This window comes from Macrotis lagotis, chromosome 4 (assembly GCF_037893015.1).
Source record: "Macrotis lagotis isolate mMagLag1 chromosome 4, bilby.v1.9.chrom.fasta, whole genome shotgun sequence".
Classification (NCBI taxonomy): domain Eukaryota; kingdom Metazoa; phylum Chordata; class Mammalia; order Peramelemorphia; family Peramelidae; genus Macrotis; species Macrotis lagotis.
The window spans coordinates 178,578,034-178,603,305 of NC_133661.1; the positions used below are offsets into that span (position 1 = coordinate 178,578,034).

General features: G+C 34.4%; 1 long non-coding RNA gene across 1 annotated transcript in view; it reads right to left on the reverse strand.

The window, feature by feature from the left end:
* Positions 1-25,272, reverse strand: part of LOC141521821 (uncharacterized) — a 527,462-nt gene that overhangs the window by 263,756 nt on the left and 238,434 nt on the right. Inside the window, exon 2 of the long non-coding RNA XR_012478068.1 lies at positions 10,145-10,225. This is a non-coding gene — a long non-coding RNA (uncharacterized LOC141521821). The remainder of the gene's footprint in view (positions 1-10,144; positions 10,226-25,272) is intronic.

Below are 25,272 nucleotides of genomic sequence, written 5' to 3' on the forward strand. Positions count from 1 at the left end.
TGGTGACCTTCTATAGAACTGTCCATTATGATCCAAGTATTGCTATCTAACTTGCAACCAACTAGATTTGACATGAATACTGCTTCCAGCTTTCATTTTAATGAAAACTCATTTTTCATCTTTATTATATGTCTTTGTTAAAAATCTCTTCTGGCCCCAGGATCCTATCTTATGCTCTAAGAATTTCCTTTGAGGTTTGGTCTACTGTTTAAGTTGAGTTATTTTGATGATAAGGTTTCCTTTAAGATGATTATTTGTTTAAAGTTCAAGCTAATAAAAATAACTTATTCCATTAAAAGTATTTTTGGGAGTAGAACATTTTAGGATGTTAATTGCTCATGTTACTAGTCATCCATGAGGCATATGCTGAAAATATACTAAAGGGTTCTGGAATGTCTCTTGAAGACATAAATTTTTTACAGGTACAATTATGTGGGAGCAGAAATAGGAAAGAGCACATCCAACATCTGGAGTCAGATGGGTTTACTGAAGTAAAATTACAAAATTAAATTTAGATGAACTTAATTAAAAAAGAAGAGGATCTAATTTAATATGGTTATTCATCACATCCTGATTGAAGTCTCCTCTTGCCTCCAGAAAATACAATAAAATGTGCATACAAAAGTTGGATAAAGGCTGAAATGGAGTGTGAAGAGATGACCAAAGAAATTTAGTCAGGAAGAATATGCTCCTTCATTCTCTCCTGTTTTAGTGATACAGAATACCTGATTATTGTTTTTTAATTAGCAACAATAAAGAAATTGAGCTTGGAACCCTATCTGTTGAGACTGTCTCCTCTACAAGGAGATGCATTGTATGTATTTTGTCACTTAGGCAGCAGGAATTTTAGGTTTGGTTTCCATTCAGCTAAACTAGTTAAAGAGTCGAATACTGATACTAAGGTTACAAATAATATTAAGTATGATGTTAAAAGATATAAAGTTGATTGAAAGTATGGTGCTGAATTTGAGGTCAATGAGATTTGACTTCAGAATATTGGACTTGAAGTCATAGAAAACTGGGTTCAAATCCCATATTTTACCCTTACTCTGACATTTCTTTGAGCATGGATAAGTTAATTATTCCCAATGAATCTAAGTTTTCTTCTCAGGCAGCAACAAAATATGTGCACAACATATTATGAGGCTTAAATGAGATGACATGCAAAAGATCTTTATAAACATCCATTTGTCAATGGATTTTGGTTTTCCTGAAGTGAGATTAAAACATTAAATAGGTCTTTTAACCTTGCAATTTGGGTTGATTACAAAATTGGTCAATGTAACCACTGGGTTTCAGCAAAATCAAAACAGAATCAAACCGGAGACCATGTCTTGAGACAGAATAATATTTGATTTAATTTGATGTAAAAACTATTGTTTTTATTGTAATGAATTATTACTTTTTCAGTTATACTAGTTGATGTATTTCTACAACAAAAAAGATAGTGAAAATAATCAACATTAAATAAATAAATAATAATAGTTTGAAGATTACAAACTTATTTAATAAATTTTTTATTTGATAACTTATTTACTAAATTATTTACTGCCTAAGTAGCCTATAAGTTGGTTTTATCATCTTTTAAATGAGTGGATTGGATTAATTGATCTTTATGGCCTTAACAAAACTAAATTATATCAGATTTCTATCTCTAGCAATCTGTTTCTTTCCCCTTCTTTTCCTTTATCCATTTTTTAAGGAGTATATCAACAGGAGGCAGGATAGGGGAAAATATCATTCTTCGATTGACATTGTTCAGCTGTTTTCATTTGTATTTGACTCTTTATGACCCTAATTGGAGTTTTGTTTTTTTTTTTTGGCAAAGATACTTGTAAGGTTTGCCTTTTTTTCTCCATTGTAGGTTAAATGATTTCCCAGGGTCTCACACAATTAGTAAGTGTCTGAGACCAGATTTGAATTCAATTTGATTTTCCCTCACTCCAGGCCTCTATGCTCCCTGATCACTGTGTCAGCTAATTTTCCATTAAATAAATACATATAACACATACCCACAGTATACAATGATATACATATATGCAAGCATACACATATACATATATAGTAGTTAGGTGACGTAATGGATAATGCTCTGGTTCTAGAATCAAGAAGATGAGTTCAATTCCTACCTCAGACACTAGTTATAGATTGCTGGGTGAGTCCTTTAATTTCTTTCTGATTTAGTTTACAAACTGTAAACTAAGGATAATAATAACTCCTACTGCTCTACAGAATTGTTGTGAGGATCAAATAAAAAAATATTTGTAAAGTGCTTACACAGTGCCTGACAGATAGTGGATGCTTAAATGCTTGTTTTATTTCTTCCTTCTTCTTAACTACAGTCTAGGACTCTATTGCTTGTTATATCTAGTTGCATATCTATCTATCTGTCTTCTCTGTTTTACAGTGATGTAGTGGATAGAGCACCAGGCCTGGGGTCAAATTTGGTCTCAGATACTTACAAACTATGTCTCCCCAAACAAGACATTTGACCCTGTTTGCCTCAGTTTCCTCATCTGTAAAATGAATTGTAGAAAAAAATTGGCAAACTACTCCTGTAATTTTGTGAAGAAAATTCCAAATGGGGTCACAAAGAGTAAGATACATTTGAAGTGCCTGAGCAACAAATTGATATACAAATCCAGCTTCATAATACGTATATGTGCACACCTGCAACCTACCTATACATGTATGTAAACACCTAACACATACTATATCTGTATACATACAGTATCTCTGAAGTTTGCAAAATCATTTCCTTATAAGTACCCTGCAGGTTGACAATGCTGGCATTATAAATTTCATTTTATAGATGAAGAAATTGAGACCCTGTGATCACACAATTCTTCCCTTAAGTGTCTGAGGTCAGATTTGGACCCAAATATTCTGACTCTGTCTAATATTTCATTCTAGTTTATCCTGACTTTTCACTAAGTTGAAGGTTACAACATCTTGGGTCTTGTGTATCCTTAAGAACTGGGATTTGTACCCAGGTACTTCCGCCAATCAGATATGAAACTTGGAGAAATTTAGTTCATTTCTTGGAGCAGGTAAATATATCCCTCTGAGCTTCTACTTCCTCAGTTTTAAAAGATTAATATATATATATATATATATATATATATATATATATATATATATATATATATATATATATATATATCCTGTCTCATAGTGTGGTGAAAAAGAGCCTCTAAACATATCTAAATGCTGTGTAAGGATCAACTATTTTTATAATAAAGTCATGGGCAGGGGCGGCTAGGTGGCACAGTGGATAAAGCACCAGCCCTGGAGTCAGGAGTACCTGGGTTCAAATCTGGTCTCAGACATTTAATAATTACCTAGCTGTGTGGCCTCAAAAAATAAAACCCTAAAAAAATAATAAAGTCATGGGATCTTCAGTTATGACTAGGGACAGAGACATATCATGCCCATGAGTTTCAACTTTAGTATGCCATTCATTGTAGAAACATAGACTTAGAATTGAGAGAGACCTATAACATTGTATAGTCTAATTCCTTATTTTATTGATGGGGAAATTAGAGCCACAAAAAGAGAAATGATTTACTCAAGGTCACCTAGTTGGTAAATGGTAGATCTGAGATCAGAACACAGTTGGTACAGTGATCTTTAATCATATCATACAAAGTATATGAGCTACAGTATGTCAGACCTAATGAGTTTACTTTCTCTTCTCGCTATATTCCAAGACAAATAATAATTTTAGGCTTTTAAAAAGTTTACTAGAAATATGTTGCATACAATTTTACAATAGTCTTTTAGAACAAGCCATTAAGCATTTAATTAGATTTTTAATGGACCTCTGACAGAAATATCTTATTACTTAAAATAATGTTTCCTCCCTTCCCAAATTCAGTAGATTCCATCCCCTGATGGAAAGATTATCTTTCATCAAAAGCTCTCAATCTGTCCAATTTCCACATGTCACTGTGCTCTAATGACATTTGTCAGATGCAAAACTTGATAATAAGATAAAAATTCTGTTTTGACTTTATTGCACCCAAAATCTCTGAATGATAGATGGGGCTCCAGTAGATAAGCCTGAGCCTTGCTGTTCGTCATGTATTGTTCTGATTATCTTCAAAGTGTAAGATAATGACAGATGAGAGGAAGGGAAAATGCCATTCTAAAGCAAAGTTTAGATTCTGAGGCAAAAGCTTTCACTGTAAAGGCCCTTCTCTGATTCCAATCAAGTTGGACTCCTTTGTGATTGGCTGTGCAGTTTCCTAAAATGATTAATTGGAGGTCAGTTAGGAGGGTAAAACTTGCCATGACCTCCTTTTGTCCAACACTGCTCATCCCTGCAGCTCAGTGAATTATACGGGCTTTCAGAAGCCACTGTGTTTAATCCATACCTAGATGTCTAAATCTCTACTCCGTTCCTAAGAGTTCAACTAGTCTTTCTGTTAAGATACTCCCTAGAGAGTTCATTCCTTTTTTGACTGGCCCTAAATGTTAGGAGAATTGTCCCCAAATCAAATTTATATTTGTCTCTTTTTACCTACTGCTTCTAGTCTGTCTTTTGGGACCAAAAGGAAGAAATTCTTTTCCTTTTCCACAAGATTACCCTGATCTTTGGTAGGTATTACATTTTATTATACTATTTGGTAGGTATTATATTTTATTATACTATAGTACAATGGTTCAGTGATTTCTATGTCCAAACCTTTCTTGACCCTATCTTCCAGTCCTTTCATCATGCCACTCCTTTCTAGGGTGTTCAGTTTTATTCCTTCCAATTATTATGATGGTGCAAGCAGATCACCTGTGGGACAAACTGCCCTTGTGCCTATTCTACAACTGCCCACTCCCCGCCACCACCTTCCCTCTGTGCTCAGAGGATTCTCATATATCCAGTTGACCACAGAAAAGGTTGGTACATTTGTGCTAAGTGAAGGAACATCTTTGGTATGACATTTGTGAAATGTTGACCTATTCGTGTATTCTTTATGTAGATCAACTGACTTAATGGTGAAAAGGGTGCATAAATGAATGAAAAAGCATGGTCAAGGAAAGCACTCATTTGGTGTTTGGCACTGTGCCTAGTGCTAGAAATACAAATGCAATCCAAAATGGTCCCTGACCTCATGGAATTTATAATCTCCTGGAAGAAGGCAATGGGAAAGTAGATCCTAAACTGGGGGAGTGCAGAGTTACACACACACATCACGTCATGTCTTAGAAATGGCCAGGAAAATGGCATGTCTTGATTCTAGGCAAGATGAAGGAAAAGCTCCCCTCTCAGACCCTAGATTTGCAGGGGTATAGTTCAGTTCTGGAAGGAGAGGGATGAGAAGTACAGGGATCACAGTACAGAGATCATAGTTTGGAAATGGTAGGAAGTGGAGTGGGTTGGTTTCTTTATTCTTGGGAAAAATGGGGCAATAAGCACCTATAAGAACCCAGGAATTACAGAATAAAGTCACAACGAAAGGATATTTCTTACAATTTTTTTCATTCATTAGTGATTTGGCAAACCCAGTCTTTGACTCATAAAGTTTCTTTATAATCTATTATATCAACCCACTCCTCTGATACTTATCTTCAGTTGATAATCTAACAATGTTTAATTCCATCCATCATGTACCATCCTTGATTCCTTATTATATCAGTACCTTGGACCTGAAGTTTTTCAGGATGTGGCCTGTTTTATCCAAGTATTACAATTCCTGTCTATCAGCTAGGTCACTTCTTATTTCTGAATCACAGCTTTACATTCACAGGCAATCTGACCAATAGGCCTTGCAGACAATTGGGGCTTTGTCTACAAAAGTCCAGTGTGTTCAAGCATACTGTGTTTTTTGACCCAAGACATTTTTCCCTTACTCCATATTGATTGTCTACATAGTTTGTAATGAAACGGAGTCTAAGAGTGAACTCCGGGCTGTGGGGGTGTATTTGTCTTGTGGATCAAATAGTTTAAAGCAGGATTTATGGTAGCAGAGAGCTGTGGGTCAATAGCTTAAAAAAACCCAAAACACCATGAATTGTAAACAACAAAAGGACTTTCTCAGGTGTGAAAGACTGAAGAAAGGAGACAAGGGAGGATAAGGGGACAGGAAGATGAGCAGAAAACCTTTTTTCAGCACAATGTGGAATCTGAAAAGCAATAGGGGAAGCTGGCAGAGAAGTCCCGATTCTTGCTAATGCTATTCTCTCCAGGGTCCTTTTTCTTCCTTCATGTCTATCCTGTCTATCTTTCCAAATGGATCTTTTCAGGGTTACTTACTGCTCTCAAATTCTCTTCTAGTTCACTACCCTCTTTCCTTTCTTTCAAACTACCTCTAAAACACTACAATCTGACCTGAGAGATAACTTTCCCACTTGCCAAAGCCATCCTAAGCATGGGGTCAAGATGGCTTTGTACTAATGCATCAGACTCTGGTTAGTGTGTTGCCTTTCTGGGACAGGACATCTGCCACTTTTAAGTCACCTTTGTCTTATGCATCACTTACCAATAACCTAGTACCTCCTGCAGGACTCCCCTTGGCCACTACTCCCAGGACAAGGTCCTGGGGGGAACCCTCTCAGACCTGTGGGATGAACTCTCTGGATTCTAATCACCTCCTTCTAGGGCTACTGCACTCTCGGAAGAGTTGTTCTGCAATGGAATTCCCTATGTCTCTTCTCAACTGAATTTGTCTTAGATTTAATTGTGAGACAGTTAAGAACCCACTAGTTCACATAAAGAAAGTCTTCAAGCAGTAGGTTAGGTATTAGCTCTGAATTGGTTTATGGTAGTTTCCATCTATAATGAGCTTAAATGGATGGCTCAGGACTTAGGTTGCCTGGAAGTTTCTACTCCCTGTGAGGGCACAACACAAAGGATCCTTTCCTGAAATGCCTTCTCAGAGAAGTCAAGCTGTGATGTTAAAGCATCAGTATTCCAGTCTGTCATAAACACAACTTTGCCATGCAAATTTTTGACCCAGATCCACACCCTCTAGGAAGGTGGAGAAAAGACATTTTCCTTTTCCTCTGCTGAAGAAGGAGGAGGAGGAGATGATAGAGGAAGAGGAAGAGGAAAAGAAAAAAGAGGAAGAAGGATGAAGAGAAAGAGGAAGAAGAGAAGAACCACTACCACCACAACAGCAACCAAAATAAAACCAAACTAAAATAACCAAAAAGAAATCCCTAAACAAGATAAAAAACAATCCCCAAAGAAGCAAAGCAAACAAAGAAACAAACAAAAAACACAAAACCCTAAACCTGTTCCTTTTCCTTTCTGGTCCATACCTCTACTTTGAGTTTCCAGTAATTCACTTAATTGAGATTTTGTAATAATACTTCTATTACCTATTTTATCCTTACAATAGCCTCATGAGAGTAGATATTATTAGTTTTGATTGACAGAGGAGGTAGTAAACTGTTTCTAATGAATAATTAGCAGGTAAATTTGGATTAAAATCAAGGTCTACTCACCCTCAGGCTAGTGTTTTTTCTTCTATGACAGTAACTGTAATTCTCATAATGTTTAAATGTTTCAATATAATTTCATGTATCATTTCCTTTGACCATCATATTTTACAAATAAGAAAATTGAGGCTCAAGGAAATTAAATGACTTGCCTGTGATTGCATTGTAACTAAGTGTAATAGAATAGTCTAACTTAGGTTTTCCTGACTGCTAGTCTACTTCTTTTTCTTATATATTGATAATTGACATAGAATGTTTTAATGTTTTCAAAATGTTCCACATGTATTATTTCCTAAACCAATTAGGTGGCACAATGAATAGAGTGTTGAACCTAAAGTCAAGAAAGACTCAAGTTCAAATCTGGCCACAGATATTTACTAATTTTGTTTCCTTGGACAAGTTCTTGGCTACCATCTACCTCAATTTCCACATTTGTTAAATGGAAATTATAAATAACCACTTTGTAGGGTTGTGACAATCAAATGGGCTAATATTTGCAAAGTATTCTCAAATCTTATAGTACCAAATAAACACTATTATTATTATTATTATTATTATTATTTTCTTTGAATCTCACAACAACCCAGTGAGGTGGGTATTACAGGTAGTCTCATCATTTTAAAGATGAGGAAACTGATTCTTAGAAAAGTTAATAACTTTCCTGTGGTTATATAGTCAATATGGATCTCAGGCAAAATTTGAACTCCTATCCTCTTAGTGTCAAATCTAGCATGTTCCTATCTATGCCCCAAGCTACTCTATCTCTCTGACCCACCCCACTAAACAAACCTGGCAAGTGGTTGCCATGATAGCACAATGCCGTGATATATAATAGAATTCTAGACACTGACTTGATCTAGGATTAATAACCCCACTATTAATTCCAGGGCAACCATGCCCCCACCTCAAACAATGCAAACTGTCTTAACACTATCTATTAGGGTTAGCTGGCATTTTCCCAAAACTGCTAATGAAAGCATAATTTGGAAATATCACTGACTATGGAAAAAAAAACAGAAATTTGCTGCAGGCTGAAATTTTTCCTTGGGGTATTAACAAAATGCTTGAAGGCAAATGAGGGTCTAGTTCTATGTTCCCAGAATACTAGGGTGCTGCTTTTGAGAGTCTAGATAAGCTCTTCCCCTATTTCCCCCCCCATCCTTTTTACAGCACTGATTTGAAAGCTCTGTGAGCTAGTAGTTGATTCCTTGTGCTTCAATTTACACATCAGAAACTAGGACTCATCCAACTGAACTGTGGTGAGGTTTAAGTGTTTGGAAAGCCCATTTAAATCATGAAATGAAAAGTGTTACTGAGGTGCAAAGTGATTTAATTATCAATAGGGATGCAATAGTCAAATAAAAAAGGAAAAAAATAAGGGGTACTTTCATTTGATTTCATATGTAAAAAGGCAACGAATTGTGTAGTCAGCTCCAGGTATCAGCTCCATTAATGCATCTTCCAGGCTATTTCGCAATCACTCTCCCATTGTTCCATAAATGGGTTTTGAGAACCTACACCGTTATGTGAAAAGTAAAATATAATAATATGACTGGATAAAGAGGCATGTCAATTTGAGACCAATGTACTTACATAAGTAAATATTAATATCGAAATTACCTAAATAGGGCCTTGGAAAATTAATAGAGACACAGTTCACATCTTGAATCAGCACAACCATAGGAAAACAAAATGAGTAAAGCTACCCTTTTCTCTATTGACAATGAGCTTTTTTTACCCAGATAGACTTGATGGTGGAGAACCAGATGTAGCAGTCATAACATGCATGCTGCTAATTCAACCATCAGAAAACTAGATGGATTCTTTTATCAGATTCCCTCATGCTAGGAAGATCCAGCTCCAAGATGTGAATTGTGATGGACTGGAAGTCAGTCACTCTTTAGTCACAATGTGGACCATTTGGGCACACAAGAAGCCACTTGGGGGTTTGAACAATCTGTCCTGGCTACCTACATTGCCCATCTCAGCTAACAAGCAGTCGTAATTTTAATCACCTCTGCAGAACTTTCTGGCCATGTAACATTTAGCTCATCCATACCACAATAATTTTGGCAGTCTAACCCAAATCCGTAAGTGATGGCACCATGATAAGCATCTGCTGACAGCAGGCATCCAAAGGTCAGTAAAGGTAAAGTGGCAGCAGTGGCATGCATTCTTAATTCATTCTCATTAAAAACCTTTAATTGACCAAAACCTGACTTCTTTTAGGTTCTGGGCCTTTAGACTCATATTAATTTTCATGCCTGTCTAATTCTGCCTCTGTGGAATTGAGACTCTCTCTCATTCCCTCTTCCCCCCCCGCCAAGGATGCCAAGTCATATGACCCTTGATGCTCTGCTAATCAAATATCTTCTGAATAAAAAACAGTTTCATTGTCATAAAAGAAACCATATTCTCCACCCCTATTTCCATCTCATACCTTATTCCCATGATGCAAAAATAAAGAATTCTAATCCTTACTTTATGTTCCTATTTTTCAGAGTTATTACCCAACCACAGGGTTAATGTTATACACTGTAGATCTACCTCCTCTGAACTATATAGCTCATGAGACAATTGGATAAAGACCTCATAGTGGTCAAGGGAGAATTATGCTCCCTCTTCTAGAAGTTCCTCTTTAGTGCAATATGGCCAATGACTGTAATATTTTAATGTTCTTCTTGCCACATCTCTAGATCATACTCACCAGTGTAGACAGAGGCAAAAATCCTTAAATTGTTGGCATCAGTGTTCTCATCTAAGCTGGCATATGCTCAGGTTGGCGATCCTGCCAAAAGTCAGAGGAAAACATTTATAAGACAGAGCCTGATGGATGATTATTTTAATCATGCTTGTCCAGTGCAGACAACAAGCTTGGTTTATGAATGCCTGCGGCTGCCTTAATGATAAGACTCTTAAACAGACTTGAATGCCATGTACTGAAGCATTGACTTTTTTTGTTCCAACTATGAATCTGACTATTGATCTCCACATACTGAGAACCTGTCCATTCATGAATGCAAGTAGGGAGAATAACAGTACACTGCATGGTTAGTTTTAATAAACCACATTAAGGACTTAGTCAATGGGGTAAAAAGGTAACCCATGCAAGATGACTAAAAACTATGCTTCAGTGATCACACAACAACAAAATGCCATGGCAAAGAGTATAGATTGAATGAATGGCACCCTCATCCTGCATCCACCATGACTGCCTTTTTCTGGAGCATTGTTTTGAGTTGGCATTATCCTAGAATATGAGCTATGTAATCATCAAATACATATGTTTGTGTTTTTTATATATATTATATATGTATATATATATACATACATATATATTTATATATATACATATATATGTATGTATGAATTAACTCCCTATCCCAGTTGACCCATGAAACCTAGGAAGGACATCATGTCATATAGTGGACAAATAACCAATCAACCAAATAATAAAACAAAACACATAAAAAAATCCACTGAATTTTGACTTACTAGATTAGCTCTGCTTATCTACTACTTGGGTAACCTTGGACAAGTAACTTAAACTCTTTCTGGGTCTCAGTTTTCTTACCTAAACAAAGAAGAAATTGGAATAAATGAGTTCTAAGGTCTTTTTTTCCCTAGCTCTGAATCTACTATTCCCTGTCACAAATTTTATACACACATATATACAATATGAGCTAGAGATTTATCAGAATCATAGGTCCAAAGTTCAAAAGAATTTTAAAAGTCAACTAGTCCAACCTCTTCATTTAACAGATGAGGAAACTGAGGCACAGAGTGGTGAAATAGCTTGCCTAAAGTTATTCACATATTTGAGCTAAGATTTGAATCTCAGTCCTATGCCTCTAAGTTCATTACTCTCCTGAACCACACGGATTCCCAGGTTTATGGGTCTTTTTTAACTCAAAGAAGAAAGTTTTATATTTAACTATTTGCAAAACATATTTGGGATTATTATGATTTCCATATTTTAAAAATAACTAATGTGCTACATGTCATTGTAAGAATCTCCATGGTTTGTATATTTATTCAAACTGTTTCAGGGTAAGGGTGTCAGGTGTCTTTTAATACCTAACCCTGTCTTGGAATCTGTGGGCAGTCAACTATTTGTTGAAATTAATATAGATAGTTAGGAAACCAACATATCTATTGCCATAATGCAGTAGTTCTTAACTTGGAGCCCATGAAGTTTTTTTTTAATATTTTGAAAACTGCATTTCAACATAAGTGCTTTTCTTTTAATCAATCCTATATGTTTGATTTTTATGAATTTAAAAACATTATTGTGAGACAGGGATCACTGATTACCAAAGGGATCCATAACCAAAAGAAAGGTTACAAAATACGACCTCTAGTTGAAGTTAAGACTTGAAATTTGAAATCTTATCATAGAATTATCATTATTATAGAGCATTATTAAATATTAGTCATGTATGTCTGACACATCTAAGCTCACTTAATGATCAAAGCTTCAACTTTATCTAGACCTTGATAATATTAAGATTATCAACAAATGTCTGCATTTGTTGGAATTTGGTCTTTGGTAATAATAGATGAGTACAGTTGTCATGATTAAAATTTTTTTGAAGCTATCAAAAGAGTCAGATATTAGCATAGATTAAGATGGCAGGCATTAAGCTCAAACTTATTCCAGTTTTGTAACTAGTTTAGAAATACTTTCAACAAAATAGAAATTGTGAAAACAAAATAGACAAAATTAAACTCTTCCTCACATAAATTTGTTAATCTTCAATCTTCAGCTTCTTAGCAAACCACTTTTATGTTTATTCTTAAAACACCATTTATGAGATAGTTTGTTGTTTTCAAAAAAACATTTACAGCATACATTAGAAGAATTTCTTTTTCTATGGCTGAGGAATTCTATAGTAGAACCCATCACATTTTAGAGCTGGGATATGTTCTAATGATCATTTCTTCCAATTTACTCATTTAGAGATGTAGAAATTTATTTAAAGGAAGTTACATGACTTTCTTTGAGTCATATAACTAATCTCTAGCAGTGTAACAATTAAAGTTTGTGTCTTACATCAAGGGCTATTGTTCTCTTTCCACTCTGCCAAGGCTCAGCATATAGTAGAGACTTGTTAAATGTCTCTTGATTAATTCCACACAATGATATGTCAAATTACTTTCAGTTAACTATTTTGAAAGAATATTGTCATAGATTATCCTCTAATGTAATAGAAGGACCCAACAACATAGATTTTGGAGTAGTAAAAAGAAGAGCACCAGTAGGTTTAGTTCTCAAATTCTCCTCTATTAGTCAACATATGTCCAATAGCCTTTGGAAAAAAAATGAACCCGCAGTAGAAGCTGTATGCTGAACTATACAGTAGATAAGGAGAAAGTTTTATAGAAGTTAAAAAATGAATTTTTTAAATGACAGGTTCTAGGTTTTTTTAAATATAGGAAACATTCTCTGATGTCCTTTTACAATCTCCTTCTCAGGGCAGCTAGGTGGCACAGTGGATAGAGTACCTGCCCTGGAGTCAGGAGTACCTGAGTTCAAATCTGGCCTCAGACACCTAGCTGTGTGGCCTTGGGAAAGCCATTTAACTACATTTGCCTTCCAAAAACCTTAAAAATAAAAAAAAAAATCTCCTTCTCTTCTGCCTCTAGTTATGGTCAGACCACAAAGTAGACTGTTTAATCCTTAATACAGTAAAGTGATAAAAAAAGGCTTCTGATTGATACAGAAGACAACAGATCATATGAGTTAATGGGGAACATTCATTTGCCACCATCTTACTCTTTTCATAGTCATCTCATCATGGCTGACCCAGGAAATGACATTATGGAAATTGCTTCAGTTTTGCTATTCATAATTCTTCAGTTGTCTCAATTGCTTCTGTCCTTTCGATTGGAGGGTGGGCTAAAGAAATTTCTCATAGAAATGGTAGCTTCAAAATCCCAACCATCCCAATTTAACCAGAAAGGACAATGATTAATGTTGGAAGGGATGTGGGAAATCTGGGACACTAATTCATTGTTAGTGGAGCCTTTGAACTCATCCAATCTTTCTGGAGGGTAATTTAGAATTACACCCAAAGGGCAACAAAAAATTTGCATACCTTTTGATCCAGCAATACCATTACTAGGTATATACCCCAAAGAGATCATGAAAAAGGGGTAAAACCATCACTTGTACAAAAATATTCATAGCAGCCCTGTTTGTGGTGGCAAAGACTTGAAAATTTGAGTAAATGTCCTTTAATTGGGGAATGACTTAATAAACTGTGGTATACGTATGTGATGGAACACTATTGTTTTATTAGAAACTAGGAGGGATGGGAATTCAGGGAATCCTGGAAGGATTTGCATGAACTGATGCTGAGTGAGATGAACAGAACCAGAAGAACATTGTACACCCTAACAGCAACATGGGGGTGATGATCAACCTTAATGGACTTGCTCATTCCATCACTGCAACAATCAGGCACAATTTTGGGATATCTGTGATGGAGAATACTATCTATATCCAGGGAAAGAATTGTGGAGTTTAAACAAGGACCAAAGATTACTTTAATTAAAAAAATCCATTATCTTATTATGTAATTTTGCTATTTCTTATACTCTATTGTTTTTCCCTTAAGGATATGATTTCTCTCACATCACATTCAACTTAGATCCATGTATGTTATGGAAACAATGCAAAGTCTAACAGACTGACTTCTGGGGGGGGTGGGGAGAGGAAAGCAATATTAGGGGGGGAAATTGTAAAATTAAAAATAAATAAATAAATTTAAAAACAAAAAAAAATCCCAGCCATCTCCTTCATTTGCCAAAAGATGTCATACTTGACTTAGAAATCACTGTCATAGTCCTCACTTCTCCCCCTCCCCCAATAGGTACCCTTTTCTGGCACCCCCCTTTTAACTTCCTTTTGTGTATTGTCTTTATCCCATTAATTAGTTTGCAAGCTCCTCAAAGTCAAGGACTGTCATTCTTTTCTTTATTTATATCCCTAGTCCTTAAACTCTTTGCATGATACAGAGTAGGTGATTAATAAATGCTTATCATATTGAATTATAGGGATGGCAACACCTTCTTCACATAGATATTAGTTTTTGGAAAGGATTTACTGGTATGTAGTAGGAACTAGGGAATCTGGGAAGTTGAAGAAGTGGGGTTCTGATGCACAGACCAGGGTATTTGAGAGGCCTTAATGCCTCCAGAATAAAATACAAGATCCATACATTAGTTTTTATAGTAAAACTTTTTAAAAATTTGGCTCTGATGAAGCTTTTCAAACTTATGCCACATTGTACCCCTTCATGCATTCTACAAACTACATTCCAGTAAAATAATTTTTTTGTTTTATATTTTGTTCTTCAAACATAGTATTCGATCTAGGTATATGATAGAGGAAATTCCGAGGCTACCCAAAAGCTGATTATTAAATTTTCAGTGTGAGCTTTAACATCTTATAAACTGACAAATGCTATAAATTAAGGTTTGATATATTATTTTATTGACTGTCTAGACAAGAAAATAATGGTGAAAATGTCAGCAATGGAGATTAAATGTAAAAGTATGCCATATTTAATCCTTTTAGAGGGCTGTTTGTTAAACATTTTGAGCATACCCTTGAGTCTGTGTTCCTCATCTCCGTATACATATATTTGTGCATGTACACATGTTTGCATGCACATACATGTGCATGTCTATGCATACCGTATACTAGTTACTACAGTATATTATGTACACATATGCCCACATGCATTCATTTGTTCACATATATTGTTACATGTGTATGTTTTCATCTGCATGTAAATAAATACATATATGCATACAAACATGTAGGTATGTATATATATATATATATAATATATACATATAAAACTATATGTGTCAGCATGAAAAAAATGCTTCCTCCTTACTTTTACCTTCTGAAATCCTTAATGTCCTTTCTTGAGATCAGGTGCTATATGCCATGGGAAAACTTTCCTAGGCCCCCAAAGTTGTCAGTGCTCTTTCATATCCTCTCCTTTTGAAATAACTAAAGTCTACATGTTATTTTAGTCACATTCACTTGTTAGGCTCTTGAAGTCAAAGACTGCTTTTTATTCTCTCTAACAAGATATTGATGCCATATGTTGTAAGATTACATTAATTTCTAAATAGATTCCTCCTTCCCAAAGAATCATCTATTATAACAATGACTTAGAAAAAAAGATGTTAAAAAAGAGTTCCACAAAATCAAAGGACATATTGATTTCATCAGACGTTATACACTATGTTCCACAATTGTAACTTCTCTACCTCTGCAATGAAGGAAGTGTATTTTCTCAATCTTCCTTGGGGCCAAGATTGTTCATTATAAGTCAACATTTTCAGTTCTGTTTTATTGTTCTATTTAACTTGTAGGCATTGAGAATACTATTTTCAAAATACCTTTTACTTTACTAAGCAATAGTTCACATAAGCCTTTCCATGTTTTTTCTGAATTCTTCATGCTCATTGTTTCTTTGGCTAACATAAAATTCATGTATATTCATGTCCTCCATTTTGTTCAGTCATTCCCCAATTAATGAACATCCGATTTACTTCAAGGCTTTTTGCTATCACAAATTGTTGTTATGAATATTTTGGTGAATGGTATTTATTTCTATTTCTGTTCTTCCTAGTGTGTATGCCTAGCTGTAAAATTTCTGGATTAAAGGCTATGAACATTTTAATAACCATTTTAGCATAATTTTAAATTGCTTTCTAGAATATTCAAACCTATTCACAGTTCCACCAGCAGTGTATTAGTGTTCCTGTCTTTTAACTCTACCATTGATGTTAACTATTCCATCTTTTGTTATCTATTCCAATTTGTTGAGTATGAGATAAAACTTTAAGGGTATTTCGAATTTCATCTCTTTTAATATCAATTTGGGGCATTAATTATTTAGTGATTAATAGTTTGCATTTATTTTTTAAAGAACTATTTGTTTATAGCTTATGACCTTTTAGACACTTGGAAAATGGTTCTAGATCTCACATGTGTTATGCCTCTTTCTCTCTCTATTGAATATTAGATGATTATCAGAGATATTTAATATAAAAGTTTCACCAATATTCTTCTTTTTAGCTTAATTATCTTGATTAAAAGTCTTTAAAGCTTATTAGATTAAAAGAATTAAAGAGATTAATAAATAAGAGAATAATTTAAAAAATTAAAAGAATTATATTCAATTTTTAAAGAATGATTAGAACCAATAAAATGCAAATTATTCTCAAGAATTGAGAAAGCACCCTATCAGAATCATTTAATGAAATATAGTTAATCCTGATTCCTAAATCAGGGAAATATAAAGTACAGAAGGTAAAAAAAACTGTAAATTAATATCATTAATGAATATTGATTCTAAAAAATTTGAATAAAATCCCATTAGACTTCAAAGATTCGTCTAAGAAGTCATTCATCATGATCTAATTGGAATTTTACCAAGGATACAAGGATGGTTTAACATAAGGAAACTATCAAGATAATTGATTAAAGACAAAAACATACCAAACTATATGATTATTTGAATAAATGAAGGAAAAAAGTGCAACACCCATTAATGCAAAAAGAAACCCCCAAAATTCTTTAAACTATAAACATAGACTGTGTTTTAACATCATAAAAGTACCTAAATAAACCCAAAAGCAGACATAATATGCAATAGGGATACAGTAGAACTTTTTCCAATAAATATAGGCATAAAACAAAGCTGACTACTCTCCCAACCATTATTTATATAGTTCTGGTTAATGCTAGCAATAGTAGTAAGGAAGAGAAAGAATTACAAGAAATAAGATAGGTGAAAAAGAGAGAAACTTATTCCCATTTGCTAATTATATGATGATCTATTTTAACAATTCTGTGGAATACAGAAAAATACTACTCATAACTACAGCAATTAATAATTTCAGCCAAGTTGTAGGTTACACAATAAACCAACAAAAATCAATAGCATGTACATAAAATACTAATGACAAAATTTTAGAGACAATAATAGAAATATAAGCAGAAGCCATTTCTTAATAGACAGTTAAAACACATGAACAAACAGAATCTTAGATTATTATTAATCATATGAAAGAATGCTCCAAACCACACATCATAAGAGAAGTGCAAATCAGAACAACCCTGAGGTTGTTGGCAAAGATGACAAAAAATGGGAAGAGATGAAATTAAAGGAATTGTGCAGAAATAAGCACCCTAAGACAATGTTGGTAGAGATGTGAATTGGAAAGTGCTTTGGAATTATGCAAGGGAAGTGCTCCTATCTTTTGACCTAGAGATCCCATTACCAGGCATAAATACCAAGTATTGGGGTCAGAAGAAAGTATTCATTACATGAAAATATATATAGCAGCTCTCTTTATGATACCAAAGAATTAAAAGCAAAGTAGATGGCCATTTTTTAGAGGTTGGCTATGTGGAACATGAATGAAATGGAAAATTGGAAAATTACTGTGGTGTAAGAAATAATAAATGTGATAAATATGGAGTACAATGGAAAAAAGCTAGGTGGACTGATGTAGTGAAGTAAGTAGTCAAGAAAACAATATACAATAAATGGAAATGGAAAGAAACACATGTACAAATACATATAAATAAAAGGTGAACATTATAAAATTATTAAGAAAAAGCATGTAGAAAAAATATTAGGGGAAGCTAGGTAATACAGTGGACAGAGCATTGGTCCTGGAGACAGAAGGACCTGAATTCAAATTTGACTTCAGATCCTTATTAACTGTGTGACCCAGGACAAGTCACTTAATTTTTATTGCCTCCTTTTAAAAAAACAAAGTAGCCTATACTTTCACTTAACCTTATACAGAGGTAAAGATCTACAAGTTTGCATCTTATAAATAGTTTAAAACTTTTTTCAACATATCAATTAATAATACTTATTTTTTCTTGTTTTTCTTTTATTTTACTTGTTAATATTTTTTATATAGGCTATTCCTCTGGATGGGAGATAAGGATACTGGGGGAATTGTGACAGTATATTAAAAAGATTTTGATATAAAGGTATTAAAAAGAATGATTCTAGGCAGAGAGTGATTGAAACAAAAAGACCTAGAAGGAATAATATAAATAATTTGAGGAGGTAGAAATCACTTTCAACTTGAGAGAAGAGATATCTGATTTCAGTCCTGAATCAAAAAATAAACAAACCCCTATTAAGCACTATTATTTGCCAGACAATATATGGTGTACCTGGGACACAAAGAGAAAGTGAAATAGTCCCTGTCCTTGGGGAACTTATAACCAAGGACCTATCACGAACACATATAAACATATAATACACACACATATATTTCTATTTTAGAGTAAGAGGCATTAGCAGCTGAGAGGATTAGTAAAGTCTTCACATAAAAAGTGGTCTTTGAGCTGAACCTGACATGGGAGATAGCCAGCTAGTTCAGAGATGGGAGATATAATGCTGTTTGCAAAGAACAGTACCAAAGCTGTGTTGACTGGACCAAAGTACATGAAGTGTAACAATGTGTAATTAGTTTCAAAAGGTAGAATAGGACTAGTTCTTAAGTAGTTTTAAAGAAAAAACAAAAGTTTATATTTACTCTTATAGGTAATGGGGAATGTCTGGAACTTGTGGAAAGGGGGTTAGAGAAGAAAAAAAGATTTCAGCATTCAGAGATATGGAATCAGTGAATTCTAACTGCTGGGAGCAATCTACAAAATTATGGAACAACAAATAATATATAGAGGGGAATATGGAATGTGTCAAGGGGAAGAATAGTGAAGAATAACCAGAATCAAGCTTTGCAAGACCTGAATTCATAGGATAGAGACTGCATTTTACTCTAGAGATAAATTCTTGAGAATTTTTGATTGAAGTCTGTCATACCCAAACTATCAAGAAGATTAATTTGGCAGTTTTGAGAAGAATAGATTAGAGATTGGAGAACCTAAAAGCAGGGAGACAAAGTATGAAGTTATTAACAAAGTGGAAGTAAGGAGTCATGGGGTAAGATCCATATGGTAGTCAATGACATGTGAGTGGAAAGGAGTGCACAGATTCAAATTCAGAAGATAACATGGAAGATGAATTTATAGAACTTGTAGAATTATTGGTTATATAGGTATGGGAGAAGAGAAAGAGATAATGATGACTCATGTTTCAACTAGGTGCTTGGCTCAATCATGATGCCATAATATGGCTAAGAGAAAAAAATGGAAGATGGGGATGACTTGAGGAGATAAATTATAAGTTCATTCCAGGACATCAGAGGTTTGAGGTTTCAGTGAAGCATGATGAGCATATCCAGAGCAGTTGGTGGTACAATACTAGAACTTATTAATGAAGCAAAGGATGGATGATAATTCAGAGACACAGAGGCAGAGGCAAAGGGAGACATGGAAAGAGAGCCAAAGAAAAAGGAAAGAGAAGAGGGAATGGAAGGAGAAGGGGAGAGGAGGAGAAGCAGAAGGAGAAGGAGGAGGAGGAAGGACAAAGAAGAGAGAGAGAGAGAGAGAGAGAGAGAGAGAGAGAGAGAGAGAGAGAGAGAGACCTTAAAGACAAATTTTTTTCTTCAACTATTCCTATGACTATTATTGTCTAAATACAATATCAGATGACAAATAAATTTAATTCTTAGGGACAAAAAGAAAATTTCCTCATCTATTCTATCTCTAAATACCTCCAGTAATTCTTAATAGTCATTTAATATTTCTAGGCCTCAGTTTCTCTACCTGTAAAATGAGTAATTCAACTATACAATCTCCAATGTCCCTTCTAGTTTTAACTTTATGATATGATTCTCTTGTTTTCACTTTATGTGCATAGAAATAGTTTGCATTTATTCCTCTTTTAAAATTTGTGTTAATGTGGGTGTTTACCTGTGATGTGTGTGTATATATATATATATGTATATATATATATATATAATATATGTGTGTGTCTGTGTGTGTATATATATATATATATATACATACATACATACAGCTGTGTGTGACATGTAAGATGTATGCTCAGAATAATTTTCTTATAACATTTTTCAGGTGCTTGGAAAAAGAACATGCTAAAAGCAATTTCCTTTCCTATAGTCAAGTTCCTCAGCTCTTAAATATGGCACTTATGAGTGAGAAAAGAATGTGATAAGTACACTGGAAGTGAATTTGTGTGTGTGTGTGTGTGTGTGTGTGTGTGTGTGTGTGCATATATATGCATAATGTTCTTTTCACACTTTGGATAGACCATATGCTATATTCTGTCTGGGTTGCTGTTTTTTTTTTTAGCCCACTTGAAAGCAGAGATTTGAAACTCATTTATGCAAGACACAGAACACTTCTAGATGACACCCCGTGCTATAAAGAATGAATGAGAGAAAGATGCAATGTAGACAAAACTGACAATGAAATATGAGCTGCACTGCAGTGTTTAGTTGAGGTGCCCGGCTATCTAGGTGAATTATGCCAGTCAGAAGAGGGGACAGCCAGCCAGAGTGTAAGGCAAAAACAAAAAGCCAAGAACCATACAAGGGACTAGGACTCATTTTGTTATCTGCAGGATCTCCAGATCTAAGAGCTTATTATTCACTACTCTCTCAGTTCTTTGAAGCAGTTTGGGTTCCTTTACAGACAGTTCTTTGTATTGTAACTCTCCACCAATTTTTTTTTCTTTCCCAGTGTTCTATTCTGAATATGACCTGAATATGAACAAGATCTTGCAAACCTATTTGGGGGGTTTGGAAGTATTAAAGTGTCAATACTGGAAAGTATTTGGGAGTGGGGTTTTGTTTCAGAAAATAATGTCTGTGCATGATTAATATTTCTGCAGGAAGCTTATTTATTCTGGTCAAAATCATTTAAAAAACCCAACAACTAATCATATTAATTCTCATTTCTGAGTACTAGTGATTGGTTCTACAGGATACAGGGCAGTATGGGGGTGGGGAGGAGACTTGTTTTTATATTTATAATTAATATTATATATTTATAATTGCACAAGCAATTGATTGAAAGGAAGGTTCTACATTAACTCAGTACAAAGAAAGACTTCCTTTTCTTTCCTTTTTACTAATTATATATGAATGATATTATTAATGTCTCCTTACAGAACTCTCCTCATAATCTTCTAGAAGTTGCACTTAGATAATTCATTGGGAAGAGAAATCCTAAAAATATAATGCATGTGAGAAATGGAGAAAGAAAGAGAAAAAAGGAGAGACAAAGACATAGACACACACACACACACAGAGGGAGGGAGGGGGAGAGAGAGAGAGAGAGAGAGAGAGAGAGAGAGAGAGAGAGAGAGAGAGAGAGAGAGAGAGAGAGAGAGATGCAGATAATAGGTTTCTGTAAGGGTCAAAGAAAATTTAGAGGAAAGATACTATGAGAATATGAGTATGAGGGAAAATTCTTGTGGAACTCTGGCCTCCTTCAGCCTTACCTCAAGTCAATAAAAGCCATCTCCAATCTATTTGATTCATATATGGCTACTGGGCCAGACATCTTCAGAGGAGAAAGTGAAGCTGGTGATTTTGCACAGCACCTCCTTACTTCAATCCAACTCACTTAATAGTCATGTCATCACCTTCCAGTTATCATGGTCCTCTTTAAGAATGAAGGTCAAATAACAAGTCAACAAAAATTTATTAAGAAATCACTATGTGCCAGAGACTGTGCTAAGTGATGGGTGACAAATATATGTGAAAAGAAAAGAAAATGTCCCTACCATCACAAGGGGTTCACAAGAAGAAGCAAAAAGTTAACATTTTGGGGAGAGATAAACCATATAAGAGAAATGGAAACTGTATGAGGATGGGTTAGGTAAAGGAAAGACAAATGGGACAATGGGGATGAAGTCCAGAGAATGAAGGATGACTGATCTGCTTCCTTCCTAGAAATGTGGATTCCAGCAGCAATTCTCCAATGGGACAGTGTGAGGTGCTGGGGTGGAGGCAGCTGTGAAGGTGGACAAAGAATGAAGGATGGCATACTGACCAATAACCGTCTGAACATAATGAACAGATTTTGTAATTTTCTAACAACACACATGATCTACTGAAGAAACTAGATTCTATCTAGGAATCCCCGTTTATAAATTCCTTGAGCTCAACATTATGCCTTTATAGTGATTAAAGAGGTGTTCAATAAATATTTTTTTTCATAGGTTCAATGAATGAACAAATGAGCAAACTTTTTTATTCCCATCTCTCAACCCAAACCTATGAAAACTATATTTTCTTCTCTGTTGAACCAGGTTCCTTTCCCATAGTATCAGGATTTTCTTTGTGGTCTGGCCTAAAGGGTGTGGTGTAGTGTGGTCATGCTAATATTTGCTGGAGGAAGTACTGGGATTCTTGCTTGAGGAAAAGGGAGTCAACAGTGTGCTTATTATTAGGAAGATTTTTATTAGGGCTATTGGGTCAACATTTTTATTATTTTGTGTTATAGACACTGCCTCCTTGGAACCCAAGGACCCCTCTTTTTGCCCCCAGAATGTCATTCACTGTAAATACTAAGAAGAAACAGTAGGTTGAGTGAGAAAATGCAAATACAAAAAAAAAAAAAAGCCAGACATCCATGGATTTAGGTAGTTGAAAAAGATATCTTTTTTTTTTTTTGATAGCATCTAATAAAGCAGGAGATGGTACCAGATGAGATAAGGAAAGAGAATATTACTGGCCAGAATTAAAAAGCTATTTTTGGAAGTGTCAAAGGGACTATAGCTAGATTGGAAATGACTTGTGAAGGTGATTAAATAGGTGAGAACAAAGCGAACACTTCCCGAGGTTTGGCTAAGAAAGGAAAGATCCTTAATCATTTTTAATTGGACTTCAATAATTAGCCCAGGCACAAATGTCCTAGTTGAGGTTAAAACATTGACACAAGGCAGAAACTTATATCTTTGTGTGACTATGTATGTATAATATAGATATCTATAATATAGATATCTATATTTATATCTATGGATCTATAGATATATACATTTTTGTTGTTCAGTCATTTTTGGTCATGTCCAATTCTTTGTAATTCTATACATCTGCATATTTATGCAAAAAGAGAGAGGGATAGAAGAGACAGAAACAGAAAGAGACAGAGAGACAGAGAGACAGAGAGAATATATATATATATATATATATATATATATATATATATATATATATATATATATGTCAGAAAGACAACTGGGTTTTGTTTGCTAGAATCTGTACTCATATTTTTTTTCTCTTTCACTCATTAGGTTTGTGATGTTGTCCAAGTCTCAGAACAAAAATATCCTCATTAATAAAATGATCCCATGGCATTTAAGATCCATTTCAACTATTAAGCTATGGTCTATATGTATGTGTTGGTGAGTGTATTCTTCATTACAAGCAAACAACCAACCAAAGAACTACCTTATCTGTGATCAGGTATATCTGCTCCATAGGTGTAATGCAGTCACTAACATCTTGTAAGCACTCACCTCTGTGTGTGTTTGTGTAGGATCCTAGAATTTACAGTAACACTGTGACATTCAAGACATGACATGTGAAGATGTTGTGACATTCTTTTTAATCTTTCCATTCTCATGATGTTAAAGGAATTGAAAAATACTGGAAAAATTTTCCAGAGAAACCAAATGTCAACAAATAATGAGGTAAACCACTCTTGGAAATTGTTTATGTGGCTCACTTGGAATAATGGAAATATGATATCATAATTATGCTATAAAATTCTGCAATGACAAGCAGTAGGGACTAAGAAAATGCTGAAGTTATATGTGTCAAGTGTGAATTATCTTTTACACACTGAATTTTCTTAATTAGCATAACAGAAAGCAATGAAATAAGTAATTAATTACTTACAGAAATATAATAAGAAATTCCACCTGTGTGGTTATATGGTGCATCAATTTGCAACTGCTGATGTAAATGCAAAAGGATTTTCAAAGGGATTTCATTTAATAATAAAAATAATAATAAGCAATAATAATAACAAAAGTGTTATCACTTACAATTATATACTACTTTTCACTTAATTTTTAGTAGTGAATGGATTTTAACTCCTTCCCATTGAAGACATTGGGACAATTAGGTGGCACAGTAGATAGAGAACTAGGGCTGCAATTAGAAAGACCTGCATTCAAATCCACTCTCAGATACTTCCTAGCTTTGTGCTCCTGGACAGATCACCTAATGCTCTTTGCCTCAGTTTTCTCATCTGTAAAATGAATTGGAGAAGGAAAAGGATGGTCAGTCTAGTATATTTGCAAGGAAAAAAACCCAAAGGGGATCACAAAAAGTCTGAACATAACTGAAATTATTGAACAACAAACAACAATGAAAAAAATTGATGATTATGTCCTGACTAAATACAAATCATAACCAGAGGTTTACTTCTTTTTAGGATAACTTGTGCTACTCTTGACTAATAACCCTAAATTTTTCCCCAAAATCTTTTACCTCTTGCTTATTTTACCTTCAGAATAAGTCTTCATGTGTGTTTTTTAATTATTTGAATACAACCATCATATCCTTCCTAAGATTTTTCTTGTTAAGGCTTAATAAGTCAGTTTCTCCAAATATATTCTTCTCCATAGGAGATGGTTTCCCAACCTTTTGCATTCTGGATGCCTTCCTTCCTTAGCTAATTAAGTTTATTGATTTCTCTCAATCCATCAATCAATGAGGGTCTATATCATTTAACAAATGCCTACTATGTGCTACAAAAACTTTAACAAAATGAAATAATCTAAAATGGGACTGACACTGTTCCTAATATGTCAGAGGTGAAAGATAACAGGGATATTAACTTTTGTGGTCTATCTATTATAGTTCTTGTTTGTCATTGGAGATTTATCATAAATGGAAAAA